We start from the raw sequence: 16426 nt of genomic DNA on the forward strand, positions 1-16426 counted from the left end.
ACATTTTCCCTGCTGCAGCTTTAAACCCATCAGATTTCTTGTTTTGTTGACATTGACTAACAGGAAAATTGGATCTCTGTCCACTTTCTAGCATTCCTATATGAATTTTAGGCATAACTTTTCTCCAGGCTGAACAGGCATAATTCTCTTACCCTTTCCTTCAGTGTCTTAATTTCTAGTTGTGTTGCTTGTATTAATGCAACCCTATATGGCATTTGTCTTTTTCATGGTGAGGAGGTACTGTTGACTCTGTTTAAAAATATATAGATTTTGTAGGAAGAAGACAAAAATATACATAAATATAAACACAGTTTCTTATTACAAGAGCATCTGGTAAATTCCATGACTAAAGACAGAGTTAGTGTGCAAAATATCCAAATTAAAAGAAAAACAAAAGTAACTAGATAGGAAGGAGAATATGAGGAAAAGTGAGGTGTAGAATCATACAATGAGCAGGATTATGTTTAGTTGTCCTTTTGTATTTGTTTTCTTACTTTAAAAGCGATGAGCAATGAAATGTTGGCCCATTTTTTTCAGACCTGGGTGCCTAATAAAGAAATTAATGAAAAGTTGTCTGTTTTTCAAATGTCCCAAGCCCCTGCGGCTCCCATTGATTTTAAACTTCTGAGAAAGACGACACTTTACTTTAGATGCCTAAATACGGATTTAGGAACCTCACTTGAGGCCCCCAGGTTTGCATATGTTGGCCATAAATTTTAATGTCATTGTCACCTGATAGCTTTTAGTCATTGTTTTAAAAAAGTTGAAGATCTATATCCTCAAATGCTAAAAACTTATGATTTCTAAGATAGACTATCCCTCCTAAGCAACTGTACATCATTCCCTGAGATTGCTTTACCAGACTGCCATTTTCCATTTTTGGAGGATTATTATCTTGGCATACAAATTCAATATTTATCATCCAGTAGAACCCACCAGATCTTTCCATGCCTAGCCAGTTAACCACCTTTCTCTATTTGTGCATTAGAAAGGAATAATCAATGTGAATCGCTTTCCCATTTGTCTTTATTGAATTTCAAGTTTAATTCATTTCAGTACACTCCTCCAATTTGTAAATTTTATTACTAGCTTAAATGTTATGTGTAAGCTACTTGGCAGTATCCCCCTTCTAAAGCTATATTTTTATGAACTATCTGTAATTTTTTCCCCAAATGATGTGGCGGGGGGGGGAGGGACAATAAAACCCTGTCATTTTTGGAAAGAACAGTATTTCTACTCTGAGATTTATTTCAGTGGATGCACACTGTTCTCTGAGAGAGCTCTGTCTTATCCTTTCTGAGGCATTATTTTTCTGATTGTTTCTCTCTCTCTCATATTCTGGTTTAGCAGTTAGAAAGAAACTCATTTTGAATTTTGAAAAGTTAGTAACTCAGACATGTAGACTCTTCAGTCAGCAGTGTGCACTGTGTTGGCACACAACAGTATTTTTGGATCATGACATTTTAAAATATGCATTCCAACAGAGCACTATTCCTAAGTCTGATCAGCTTAGCCTTTTCATAGTTTCGGTGGGTATAATTTATGTATATTTCACTTCAATTATTAATGAAGCTACTTCTAGCCTTTCAATATGAGAGGCAGGGCCCAAGACACAGTGAGGAATGCTTGTTCAGTATGCATTTGCCTGTGGTGTGGAACAGGTTTCATTTTGATGGAATTTTACCTCTGGCCTTATACAGGGCGCACTGAGGAGAGAGAGAGTCAAAGCATCCAGCGTCCATTGCTCTGGTTTATGTCACCCACTTAATTTAGAACAGAATTCTGCCAACCTGCATAGAGCCTTGTGTGAAAATAGAGGTGATACTCCGCACTCACTCAGCTTGGCGGCTGCTTTGAGATATTGGCTTCAGCAGGCTGGCGATCACATGACCCTGACATAGAAATGTCCAGTTTCTCAGAAAAGATCCCTGCTTATTTCAGTAGCAGCAGCAGAGAGTTCGATTATGGTGTCAGCAAGTGACACTGAGAAGCTTTACTGCATGAAAAGATCAAGGAGCAAACTAGAATACACTTTAATAGGGATCAACACTGCTGGAAATAGTTGTTCCTTATTTTATTTTTCTTAACTGTAGATCTTACTTAAAAGAACTGGTAGTGATGGCACTCCTACTTTAGAAACAAAGATAATTACATTTAACTAATTTAGCACAGTGTCCTACATAGGCCATTAGGTAGATCTGAAGGCCAAATTCTAATTGCTGATGAGTGATTGGGAGCATATGCCATTGGGAGATGAATGATCCAGGCGCCATTGTGAAAGGGCACATCTACAGTGTATCTTTGTGCGGCACTCCACTTTCCATTTCAGGCATATCCTTACCAGCGTGGAAAAGGGCTTATAAAATGATTTACGTTCTGCGGAGGAGAGCTATAATGTTACTTTATGTATTCTTCTGAGATTTTAGTGACACTGTACAGGTTTACTCCATGTTCTTTTAACCATTATCAGCGAAGAATATTTAGGGGCATGGAAAAACTCTCATATGAAGACAGACTGAAAAGATTGGGATTGTGCACCTTGGAAAGGAGATGAATAAGGGGGAACATGAAAAAAGAATGCAGAATAAGGACGGGTTTAGAGAAGATGGATCAGGAGCTTCTTTTCTCCCTGTCTTGCAGTATGAGAGGGTATGCAGTTAAATTGAAAGGTGGGAAGTTCTCAGTATACTTTTTCCACACAATGCTTAATTTGACTGTGGAACTCATTGCCATGTTATGTGGTTGAGTACAAGACTTTGGTAAGATTCATAGAGGGACTGGACATTTATATGGAAAACAACAATATCTAGAATTATAATTTTTAATGCTTAAAAATATTGGAAGGGAAATAAAACCTCAAGCTTCAGAGTTTAAACCAACCTCGAGGGGGTTAGTTCTAATTTTAATCAGGGCAGATTATGATACCGTGCTACTGTGGGGTTTCTTGCATCTTCCTCAGAAGCACCTGGGGCCAGCCTCTGTCAGAGACAGGACACGGAACTAAATGGAATTTAGGTCTGATCCAGTGCTGCACTTCCTATGTTCCTTTTCTCACAACAGAAATGCACCTGAGAAAAAGGTAGCATGTTAAGGTCTCAGTTGTATCATCAAGCCACAGCCCTGGGTAAGGTGTGATGCTGAGCCACATTGCTGCAGGAGAAAATCCAAGAGGGATTGATTGCCTCTCAAGAAGCACAATCAGTTTGCCCGTGCATCCCCAGGGATTAGGTGAAGTACACATGGTGCTCGCCCTATAGCCCCGTACCTTCCCTTCCCCTTTTGTAATGTCTTGACTCAGGACTGGAACACCTGGTCGAAAAGGGACCCTCCGCAGCGCCGTGAAAATGAGCAAGTGAGTGAGGGTGGGGGAGCGCGAGTGATGGAGGGAGGGGAGATGGAGTGAGCAGGTTGGGGCCACGGAGAAAGGGCGGGGTAGGGGTGTTTGGTTTTGTGCAATTAGAAAGTTGGCAACCCTAGTGTTGAGCCCCTGAGGGTCCGCTGCTCCAAGCCCTGGGATTGTGATCATGCCTGGCCCTTGTACTCAAGGCACTGGGGGAAGGGAAGGAAGGTCCTTTTGTCCGCCATGTGCCTAAGCCAGGATCAGGCACAATCTGGGTTTAACCCATGTCCTTAACCCATCTCACAAGTAGCTACTCTGCAATTAGAGCGACATATGCATAGTTAACACAGCAATAGTTTAATGACTTTGCTGTCATGCTGCAACATTGCTATTCCTGTAACTTCTGGGGGGTGAAGGTTGGAACAGAGTCCTCCCACGAATCATGAAGTGGTGCTTTCCCAGTTTGACATACGCACCCCAGCATGTTACAGAATAGTCCTGTGCAAATATTCTGATCTAATGTACATTAAACTGTATCTGCATTTCCAAAAGGGTTTTGAGAGAGAGCATTAGGGGATGTAATTTGAATTCCTTTGTGAGAGAATGTGGCCCAGGAGAGTTTCCTTAGTTAACTGTAATGAAACTGCAATAGCTAGGGGGGTCTGTCTCTCTCTCTCTCTCTCTCTCTCTGTTAGCTTTTTCTCTATCTTCCCTCAGTTGTTTTTCATTTTTAATATTGTTACTTAAAAGTTTCAGTTCTTTTAACAATAAGCATCAGATAATTACAGTCAACCAAGTTTATTAACCCATGAATGTTAGTCAAAGATCAATCAGCACAAATGCAGAAAAATAAAAATTAAACACTTTACCACTCCATCAGTCTGGGGATACAACCAGCATCATGAACTGTTCTGGAAATATAATACACTGCTGAGGTGTGTATATACCTTTAGGCTCTTACCATGGGCACAAAACTCCTCAAAATTAGGTTGCATCATTCTTACCCTAATATTTTCATTCCCTTGCTAGCCAAGGTTGTTGGAAATTTGTACCTAGTTTCTAGCAACAATTATATCAATTGCTTATTATTTTCACAAACCTCTGCAAAATGCTCCTTTATCTCTGTGTGCCCCGAGAACAAAGTTTATACACAGTTCTTAGTATATTTCAGTACAGAGGATGCTGGGGAAATTGTTCACTTTAGCATAAATATGGATGGTCTTAAAATACATAATGTTGGTTAAATCATTTTGGTAACAGTATATTGCATTCTTCTTTTCCTACTTCTACTCATTCTTTTCTGCCCTGTTTATCCTTGATTGTCCTCTGCCTTTATTTTTGGCCTTATCTGGATGTTTGTGTCCACTCCGCTCCGTGACTTGAGAATTGGTTGGTAGGAAGGGTGCAACTTATTGGAAAATGGATACAATTTTCAAATCCCATTTTCAAGAGTATCTTAGGCCTTGAAAGCCTAAATCCGATTGACTTTCAGTGAGGCTTAAGACTCTAAGAGCCTAAATCACTTTTGAAATGGGACTTAGGGTCCTAAATCACTTAGATGTTTTTGAAAATGTTATCCAATGAAAATATAGAGAAAAGTATCTCTTAAATCTCAGTGCTGGGACTAATTCTATTAGGTGTAGTCACAAGTGATTGAGAAATAGAACTAACAGCATACTGTAAAAATATGCAGAGGATACATAGTTAAGAAGGATGCTAAACAGATTATATGATATACTCTGATTACAAGAAGATTTAGGTACATTAGAGGACTGGGCAATTGACCATTTTATAAAAGTAAGAATGCACTTCAGGTAATCCCAAATAACTACACTTTTCAATTATCTCACTGGCGCCTTTAGTCTGATAATTTCTCAAAGGTCTATGGGGATCAGGTAGAGTCCCACACCATGTGTTTTATTATTGAGTATATGTAAGGTATAGTGAGAGCAGCAGTGACTGCTAAAGTTAAATGCGACTTACAAAGGAAAAACAATATTTTTGTCCCCTTTTGCTGCTTATAATATAAAAAGAGAACCTAAAAGGTAGGGATTTCACACCTCTCTTTTCCTCCCCCCTTCCCAAATAAAACCTTGTGTGTTTTTTACTTTCACAAAATCAGTATGAACTCTGGTGTTCCCTGATGTTGCTAGAGATCCCGTGGTGACCCAGAGAACGTTCTTAGACCTTAATTGAATGCGGGAGGAGTGCTGAACTTTAAGCAAAGGTGACTTTCCTTCTGACTGTTTATAAGGCATTTCAGTTAAACAGGCATTAGCACAAACATTACATATTGACAGACTCTTCCCTTCTGAATTGCTGAAGATTTTGCTTTCTTGATAATTTGTAATGTCAGTTCTACTAATTCTCCAGTCGTCCATAGAATCTGCCAGGAAAAAGAGGATAGGTCAGATCTCAATTTTTAATACATTGGTTGGTGGTGTGGTTGGTTTTCATTTATTGTTTGTTTGATAGTGGGGGGGGGGGTTAACAGAAACATTACAATTCACTGTGTCTGTTGCAAAAATCTGTTTTCCCCCTCCCTTTTATATATCAATTTCCTGGTTACAATATATTGTTTCCATTGTAACTCTCTGAAACTTCTACACTTTAGGTGAAAATGTGTCATGCTTTATCTTTTCCTGATGGTAACCTTGAAGGAAAAGTCTGCACATATACAGTTCAGCCATCTTTGAGCATGGAGAGTGAATAAAATACTTTCCCCATTATAAAACACATTCTCATACCCATTATAGAACAAGCCTGATGGTTGAAATAATGAGTTGAAAGTTGTCTTGAGAATAGCTTTCTGGTAGTTGTGGTACTTGATTTTGCTCAAGACCTAATTTCTTTTTAACTGACTGAGTGACGCTTGTTTAAAAATCATATACTAAGCATGCTTTGTTTAAGTGTGCACCTAAGAATCAGTAGGTGAGACTGCAGTGTTAAGTGCGCCCAGGCATGCCTAAGATTTATTAGAGTTTAAACAGGTTCACTCCTACGGTCATCAGTGTGAGCCAGTTTAAACTATGATGGTTCTCCACTGTAACACTGACAGACCCCAGTCATCAGCGGGTGGGATCGAATCTGGTACCTCAGTGCATGAGCCTCTACTGCATGAGTTAAAAGCCACATGACCCTTAGCTAAGGGTGTAGCAGACTCATTAATCTCTAAGTGGCCTTGGTGTCACTAGAGGGGGTTTGTGGGTTACACTGGCACCTCCCAGCTTGCCTACTACAGCAGCACTCCAGCAGACCTCCCAAATTGCGCAGAAGGGATACTATAGTGTACTATAGGAGCTACTCAGGTGTTTAGGAGAGAGTCTTGGTCCCAGGGAATATAGGAGTCGAGAACATCAATATATTCTAAGGTTGTTTTTTTTCTCACAGTAACATAAAGCGCAAAACAGTAATAAACAGATGTAGCAGCTTGTTTGCCCTTCTACTATTTAAAGACTTAAAGAATAAAAGTATCCACTTACTACTTAGTTGTAGATTTTTCTTTAATCTGATCTCATTATGCAGACATATATTGTCCATTATCCATTCATGTCTTGGCCAGATGGTGTCTCCAGAGCATTCCCTTGAAGAGGGCCATCTGGCCGAGATTGTGGTAGTATATGTCTGTGTAATGAGATAAGATTAAGGAAACATAAATACTGCGACAAAGGTTTTGTTATTCTTTGAGATCTGAAATACAGAATTAAGGGAACAACTGAATGGCTTGTGGGATTGTGAGACAAAGCGTCTCGCACTTTACAGTGGGTCAGTTTCTAATTCAGCCGAGATAGTTATTCTAAAAGATGTTGCCAGCTGACGTCTTTCTGTCCTATGTATAATGATTTGGTGGGGACAGAATCCAATGCCCAGGGAAAAGTAACAGCTTGGCTGCATTGCTTTTCATTGTATAGCACAGCTAAGCAGGGTCAAGACTGGTCAGTATGTGGATGGGAGACCTTAAAGGAAAACTCAGGCACTGCAGGAAGTAATGATGATGATTCAGTAAGTAGCTAGTTTTCCTTTTAGTACTGAGTCAATGCGGCAGTATGTTGTTGAGCTGCTAGAGGGACTCTTTTTATGATGAGCTTTAAAACCAAAGCTCTGACTGTGTCTGATGATTAAACAGCCAGGACACTCATTACCCTGGAACAAATTCCTGTTTGGCCTGATTTTCAGAGGGGCTTAATACCTGCAGCTCCCATTGACCTTAACTGAAGTTCTGAGTGCTCAATACTTCTGAAAATTAAACCATCTTATCTAAATACCTGCTGCCCACACTTTCAGTTGGATATGGAAGTCATTGTTTCCCCTACGAAACTGTTGTGTTGTACTGCTAGGCACTGTTTAACAACTGTTGTGTTTCACCCCAGAGGCAGCTGCAATTTAGAGGCAAGTGCAGTTATTTCTATTTTTATGACTAATAAAGTACTTTGATCCTTCAGGATGAAAGACTGTAAGCTCTTCAGAGTAAGGGTGATGTCTGCCTCTTAGTATTGTCTAGCACCACAAGGCCTTGGTTCTGATTGGGGCCTGACCAGAAGCCAATATTAAGTAGGATATGTGAAGGCTGTATTCTGTGCACTACTGACCAACAGATAAGCTGCTTTAGACTTAACTATAAAACATAGCTGAACACTTTAGAAATCTACTGACAATTATTTCACACTTGCCCCCAAAGGAAACAGCCAGTTAGCTACTAGCTTACTAATGTTACTCTCTTATTTCTACTCCCTGTTAACCTACTGAACTGCTACCCACCGATAATTGCCACTGTAGTCTCTCATTTTGACTTTGCTCTTGCCTTTTTTTAAAGTAGAATGATGAGTAGGCTTTCAAAGTGGGGAAAGAACCTGGGCTGACTCTCACAGTGCTGGGCAGGAGAACATGTATGCACCAAACACACCACTGAGGGAGGTGTACGGACAGGAAAGGGGAAGGGACAAGGGTCCCAATCCTTCTCCTCCTTTTCCTCAGCGTCCTCCATTCTAGGCGCTGGGATGGGCTGGCTTGAGAACACCAGCAGAAGAGGAGAATTGACTGAGAAGCTTCATTGGGCAGGAATGGTGTCCGTAGCCTCTGTTTGCCAGAAGCTGGGAATGGGCAACAGAGGATGGATCACTTGATGATACCTGTTCTGTTCATTACCTCTGGGGTACCTGGCATTGGCCACTGTCAGAAGACAGGGTACTGGACCAGATGGACCTTTGGTCTGACCCAGTATGACCATTCTTATGTGGGAAGGGCAGAGTGGCGACATCCCTAAGGTGCATATGTGCTCTGTTGTCCTGCTGTTAATTTCACCAGCCAGGATGTCCATTGGCTCGTTCAGGTGCCGATATTCTCTAGGGTTTACAGAAACAGTGGCAAAACACTGTTTTTTGTAAAAGCAACAAGGATGCTGGAACAGGCCCTGAAAACTGGGACATACCTGGTTTCAGAGACATATGGTCGCCCTGAATTTGCAAGCACCTTGTGGTGGAATTATAGAGAGTAAACAGGAGTGGATTACAGGCTGTGATTCCATCTCAGGGTGTTGGTAATATGGTAAACCCTGAGAGTGAAGCTTGAGATACAAGCACTCAGACATTGTTCCTTCTCTTTTTTATTACATACACGAATCACCCAATAATAAGCAACTGAAGAATTTTAATGGAGAACAAAGTTAATTTAATTCAGCAAAACGTGATCAATAATATTTATAATGTGAATGAGAAGCAGTTATTACTCTTTCTGTGTATCTCTTAATTGACTGAGCCTCAGCATAGATATTGCATTGTTGCTGAAAATGCAGTTGGGGCCAGAAGCAATCCTGGAAATTTTGCAGGTGGCTCAGTAGAATGTGTTCATTCCCCTTACTAGTTGGTGGAAAAAGAGAGCTCTCTTCTCAAGTCTGGTAAGGCCTTTTGGCCTCACTCCGCCAGCGCAAATCAGCTATAAAACTGGCAGATCTGGCCACGTGGGAATACAGCCCACGTAGGGGTAATCCCCAGGTGTTGTACAGCCAGCATGTGGAGCAGGATCAGAGAATCCTAGCAGTTCTGGGTGCTGGAACAACACTTTTGGGCTAAACCATTCTCCTAGCCAGCCCTGGAATTGAGGAGCTACAAAGATGGCATAAAATCCCCTTTGCCTGCCCCCTGGAGTCTTGTGCCAGTCCAAGCTCAGCTGGACTTGACGTTCATTGCCAGAAAGTCCAAAATGGTGATTTGAGTAGCCATTCTGATTTCATTTTCTCTGTATGCTGCTGAAGAAAAGTGTTTGGAATGGGAGGTGTGAAAGACAGAGCTCATGAAAATATCTGGGGAAGAAAGTGGGGAGGCCTGCGGTAGTAGTTCGAGAAAGGGATGGTGACAGAGGATCAAAACTCCTGAGTTGCGTTCCCATCTTAGCACTGAACAGCTGTGTAACCTAGAGCAAGTCATTTATAGAGCCAAATTTTGCTCTCAGAGACTCACATACCCCTCGGTAAAATCAGTGGAAGCTGTATAAGAATATCTGATGGTAGATTTGGTCTATAATCTCTCTCTACATGTATAAAAAGCAAGTACTGACTTCTGTTGGTTTCCAGGAATACCTTTATTGCTTCAATAGTGGGGAAAACCATTTTCTTTTTCTTTTCCCCGCCTCCTGTAATGGACTTATTGGCTATCTTGGCAGCAGCTGAAACCTTTCAACCTAAAACATTGTCTGGCCAGGTGAATAATTGCATTGGCTATGACATGCTTTCCTGCCTTGCGTTCGGTTAGATCAGTCCCCTTGGGTGGAGTTTCCCTTTTCCCTTCATCTTAATACAATATTTAAAATTTTCAGTTGTGGGGCCCTGGCACACTGGGATTGGGAAATTGTTCCACGCACAGGGGGCAACATGTTGCTCATCTGCTTACCCTTAATTCAAAATGGCCCTGCCACAGAGCTCTGCTCTTTTATTGTTTTGGTTTGTTTTAATTTGAATTATTTTATTATTTATTTATTATTTAGTCAGCCTGTGTAAATTATTTACAAGTTATTACAGTGCATTTGTTCCTATGGGCTGGCAGGGCGATAACAGCACTTTGCCTGTCTGTGACAGAGAGAAAGGGAGAACGCACTGTCTTGTTTGTAAGAGTTTGGCCCAGGCCTCTTTCATTGTCCTTGTTACCTACTGCACAGGTTTCTGCATGACTTAGAGCACCCTTTGATTCTACTCTAAGGAAGTCCCAGAAGAAGCAAAGCCGGGTCAGTTCAAAGATGTATTCTTCTGTTTTCCGTTACACTTTCAAAAAACCAACAGCTGGTGCCCTCTTCTATCAAGTCTCTTGGCTGTGGGGATGAGATTAGTTTTTTCTACATTCTTGTTACATAGCCATATGGCATTGACTATACGGTCATTTTCTGTTATGTTTTATTGGGAGATATACTTATCTGACAACATATTTAACACTGCAGAGGTAGTATCTGGCAAAGTTTCGTACTCTAAAAATGCTTGAAATTGCTTCAGTGTGCCAGTAAACACCCATGTTATTACAAAACTGCATTACATGGGTGAGTGATCCCACATCTTTTGGCACTGACAGTGTATCTGAAGTGCCTATTTTTAGCTGCTTTCATTTTTTCTGAGTTTGTAGTTGTTGCACTAAAAAGGTATTGTATAGCTTTGATTTTGGTCTACATCATTATCATGCTAAGTGGTGATTAGATCATGAATCTGTTCCTGATCTTTTTGTCAAAATGATGCAAGGGGCAAGTCACTTTGGTCAGGTCACCAACTTTTAAAATTTGAAAGAAAACGGCCAAAATTTTACAACGGTGGTGCCTAAAATTAGGCTCCAAAATCCGTATTTTAAGTTCTCCTACATAAAAGAAAAGGGCTGATTTTTCAAAGGTGGCAAGCACCAGCTACTCCCATTGAATTATTGTTCTTATTTTTAAAATATATTTTCTGTTTCAATAATTAAAAATTACTTGTCAGTTTATATTACATATTGTATTAACTGGAATGTCATATAAAACACACAAAGTAAGATGCAGTTCAATACATATGACTGTCACACTTGATTATTTTTTTAAGTCTCAGTCAGATCTATAGAAGAAAAACTAGTTTTCATTTATATAACATACAGTGTGCAAGGCTCTTAAGTTTTAAGGTTATGAACATTTAAATTAGAAAGATCCAGAGTTTGGGATGGTCCTGAGTTCAAACTTCAGAGGAATCCCTGAAAATAATATTTAGCCAAGGAGCTAGGTGATCATTTTCAGCATTTTTGCCCATTTCTTTAGGAGTTGGTGTGATAACCAGAGAACCTTAAATCTAATCATTTGATCATATTCACTTGCAGCGCTGGTTGCATAATGCAAACATTTATGCATGTCAGTAACTTTACTCATGTGAAATTGTCCCATTAATTTAAGGTTTCAGAGTAACAGCCGTGTTAGTCTGTATTCGCAAAAAGAAAAGGAGTACTTGTGGCACCTTAGAGACTAACCAATTTATTTGAGCATAAGCTTTCGTCAGCTACAGCTCACTTCATCGGATGCATACTGTGGAAAGTGTAGAAGATCTTTTATACACACAAAGCATGAAAAAATACCTCCCCCCACCCCACTCTCCTGCTGGCAATAGCTTATCTAAAGTGATCACTCTCCTTACAATGTGTATGATAATCAAGTTGGTCCATTTCCAGCACAAATCCAGGTTGTCTCCCCCCCTCCTTTCCCCCCCCTCACAAACCCACTCTCCTGCTGGTAATAGCTTATCTAAAGTGACCACTCTCCTTACAATGTGTATGATAATCAAGGTGGGCCATTTCCAGCACAAATCCAGGGTTTAACAAGAACATCGGGGGTCGGGGGTAGGAAAAAACAAGGGGAAATAGGTTACCTTGCGTAATGACTTAGCCACTCCCTGTCTCTATTCAAGCCTAAGTTAATTGTATCCAATTTGCAAATGAATTCCAATTCAACAGTTTCTCACTGGAGTCTGGATTTGAAGTTTTTTTGTTGAAGAATTGCAACTTTCATGTCTGTAATCACGTGACCACATAGATTGAAGTGTTCTCCGACTGGTTTATGAATGTTAAACCCTGGATTTGTGCTGGAAATGGCCCACCTTGATTATCATACACATTGTAAGGAGAGTGGTCACTTTAGATAAGCTATTGCCAGCAGGAGAGTGGGTTTGTGTGGGAGGGTGGTGGTGAGAAAACCTGGATTTGTGCTGGAAATGGACCAACTTGATTATCATACACATTGTAAGGAGAGTGATCACTTTAGATAAGCTATTGCCAGCAGGAGAGTGGGGTGGGGGGAGGTATTTTTTCATGCTTTGTGTGTATAAAAGATCTTCTATGCTTTCCACAGTATGCATCCGATGAAGTGAGCTGTAGCTCACGAAAGTTTATGCTCAAATAAATTGGTTAGTCTCTAAGGTGCCACAAGTACTCCTTTTCATTTTGCCCATTAATTTAAATAACTCTCCAACACGAGTATCGTTACACATGGGGCTAACTGCATGCAGCTTTAGACCCTGAGAATAAAACCTACTAGATGAAATCGTATTCTCACTTAAATGTAAGTTTTGCCATTAACTTCACTGGGGCCAGGGTTTCATCCTTTATGTTTAGGAACTCAGTTTATGGTCAGACTCTCCTTTGCCTTTAACCCTTCTTTCGCCTTTTTCTAAAGATTTCCATGGAGACGAACATTTATGAGTTTCTACCCAATTTTTTTTTTGGAATTCTCTCTTATCCATAGTTAGTGTCAAAGGCTCAACAGCTAATTAAATGGTGTTGATGAGACCAAGGGTCAGCTTCCCTTCCAGTCCTCATTCTTTGAGAGGATATAAAGATAGATATGGACAGCAACTGCTGTAGGATTTCTGTCATTTGTATAACTTATTCTCCTGATCAAGAAATGTGCCAGATGCATAGGTAGCTGGTCTTTGCAACCAAATGCATCTTTGTAGTGATGAGATCATAAAGGGTGGCTCAGAAATATATTTAGGATAATGGATTTAAACATAATACCTTCCTAAAATGTTCTGATACAAGCCTCCCTCTGTGCAAAACCCATCTGATCTCTTTGGATTAGTTGAGCCAAACCTTAATTTAATCTGAAAGATAATACCTTTTGGAAAGTGATTTACAATCTGTATTTATTAAAGACACCGGTCTGTTCCTAACAAGAGCATTACTGAAGGCTTTTAGCCTTTTTCAGAATCAGTGAAATTACTGCATTATAGTTAGATAGGAGCCATTGACACTTTTATCAAAGGAATACTTAGGCTTCCTCTAATACTGGGGCTGCTTCTTCCAAAGAGTGTTAGAAAATCAACTTATTTTCTGCTCCGGAGACTCCTTCTGATTTAATGAGCAAATAGCCTCTGTAAATTTCTGCTGCAGTGATGGAATCCCCATTTACTACTTGTCACTGAGGAAGGATTCATTTGTCCAGAAATTAATCCTGAGCTGCCTCCTCATAAATGTACTTGGACAGATCCAATCCTTGTAAAAAACAAAACAATAAAATGTTACTATCCACCTCCTAGCATATTTCATTTTCCTAGATAGCTCTTGTAATATTTATCTATTTCTAGGTTCCATGCTCCTTTGAAGTTTTACATGATATTAACTGTTCTAACTGAAGTTTGATTTTGATAGATTATTTTTAGTTCCTTTTTTTCCCCAGTAATCACAAGGCAAATAGTGGAAACCACATTAGGTGGGTCAGTTAAAACTGAATTAGAGAAAGCACTGGAAAATATCCTCTATAAAAATACTTCACTGGTTGAGGAGAAGGGAAGGTGGAGTGATCAAAGTATACTTTTCTGACTCGGATTCTGAGAGGCTGTAGCAGAAGGCATCTGATTTAAAGTGGACATGAAGAGCACAAGTTATTACTGCACCAAAATGGGGATTTGTTTTGATCAAATTATGCTATTTGATTTTTTCAGCAATAGACCATCAATTGTACCACACTTGTTCAGATAGCACATGGTAAGATATCTCTGTTTCTTTCCCAGGTTTTGGAAAAAAATCAATGATTTAATCATCTTCAATATACTGTTTGTTCCCCCCGAGTACAGGCTGCTACACATGTGCATATTCACAACTCTGCCATGCAGCTAGATTAATTTGTGGTCTCATAGACCTCTTACCAAAGGCTTATGAGGCCGTGAATGAATCTAGCTGGATGGTATAGTGATTAATAAAATCCTTTGTACTTTATGATAGTACCTTTTCACCCCAGGGTCTGAGTGGTTAACAAACATCAGGCACTTCACTCCCTGTGAAGTAGGCAAGTAATAATATATCCAGGTAACTGAGAGGGTGACTTGACTAGCCCAGTGTCACATAGTGAGTCAGTAGATGAATTAGGCATCAAGTCCAGGAATCTAAAATCCCATAGCTCCTCTTTCTTAAGGTGATGCTTACCTCCAAATTTGGGCTACATTCCCTAGCAGCAGTAATGTATAAATTAGATTCTTAATTTTAGGTAAAGTGAAATGGGCTAAGAAGCTGACAGCAGAACTGTAAGCTCTTTGGGACAGAGCCAGCCCTTTTGGTATGCAAGTGTCTATCACAGCAGGCACCAATCTTGATTGAGGCCTTTGTGTTGTGAATAGTTAATAATAATAAGGTTTATTTGGTCATACATAAGACACGATGCTCTCTGTCTGAAAAGCACGGTTTATTCAATGAAAAGACTAAGAAGAAATACAGAAAATAGAAGAAAAAGGGTAATCTCGTTGAATGCAATTTCAGTGAAAACCAGCAGGTTGTGCTAATTCCTAGCTGAGGCAGGACAACCCTGTTGTTCTCCCCTAAGTATGAACAGAGAGATGAATTCTGCAAAATGAAGCATGTGGTTTTTACTCTGTATTCAGAGGATTTGTCTGTGTATAATTAAAGGAACATCTTACAATATTCCTTAAGAATCCTTTGAGCAAACTCAGAGCCCTGTTTTGTAAAGTATTTCTTCTCTCCAGAGGATTTAAACAAGGAGAACTGCATTCTTACAGTGTATAGGCAGCAGTACTTAAATCAGAGTTTATGTGGGTGCCCTGTTTCTATGTAGCAAGTGTAGCTCTACTGTGGCATCTTCACTTCTTACACAATTTAAGTTAGCGTTCAGAGGAAAGCTGTGAGGACTGATGTTGTCTTGTTTCTCCTCCAGACTGCTAGAATCAGGATTCCTTAAGGCTTGTTGCTAAACTTCATGAGGGAAAACAATGCATTACTGGATTGAAGACTAAATGGATTCTTCCTGGGCATAGTTTTAGTAATAAATGGGAGTTTTCAAGGCAGAAAAGATTCCGTGCTTCCTCTACTCCAGTTTCCCAAGGAGAAAATGGGTCAGTCGTAGAATCATAGAATATTAGGGTTGGAAGGGACCTCAGGAGGTCATCTAGTCCAACCCCCTGCTCAAAGCAGGACCGATCCCCAATTAAATCATCCCAGCCAGGGCTTTGTCAAGCCTGACCTTAAAAACTTCTAAGGAACGAGATTCCACCACTTCCCTAGGTAACGCATTCCAGTGTTTCACCACCCTCCTAGTGAAAAAGTTTTTCCTAATATCCAACCTAAACCTCCCCCACTGCAACTTGAGACCGTTACTCCTTGTCCTGTCATCTGCTACCACTGAGAACAGTCTAGAGCCATCCTCTTTGGAACCCCTTTTCAGGTAGTTGAAAGCAGCTATCAAATCCCCCCTCATTCTTCTCTTCTGTAGACTAAACATTCCCAGCTCCCTCAGCCTCTCCTCATAACTCATGTGTTCCAGTCCCCTAATCATTTTTGTTGCCCTCCGCTGGACTCTTTCTAATTTTTCCCCCTCCTTCTTGTAGTGTGGGGCCCAAAACTGGACACACTACTACAGATGAGGCCTCACCAGTGTCGAATAGAGGGGAACGATCACGTCCCTCGATCTGCTGGCAATGCCCTTACTTATACATCCCAAAAAGCCATTGGCCGCCTTGGCAACAAGGGCACACTGTTGACTCATATCCAGCTTCTCGTCCACTGTAACCCCTAGGTCCTTTTCTGCAGAACTGCTGCCGAGCCATTCAGTCCCTAGTCTGTAGCGGTGCATGGGATTCTCCCGTCCTAAGTG

At 40.4% G+C, this 16426-nt stretch overlaps 1 non-coding gene across 1 annotated transcript; it reads left to right on the forward strand.

The window, feature by feature from the left end:
- The first annotated feature begins 12956 nt into the window (after positions 1–12956).
- Positions 12957–13067, forward strand: LOC141981136 (U5 spliceosomal RNA). Its single transcript, XR_012637679.1, has one exon. It is a non-coding gene; the product is annotated as a U5 spliceosomal RNA (small nuclear RNA).
- Positions 13068–16426: the final 3359 nt, after the last annotated feature.

Source organism: Natator depressus, chromosome 1 (genome assembly GCF_965152275.1).
Source record: "Natator depressus isolate rNatDep1 chromosome 1, rNatDep2.hap1, whole genome shotgun sequence".
NCBI lineage: Eukaryota > Metazoa > Chordata > Testudines > Cheloniidae > Natator > Natator depressus.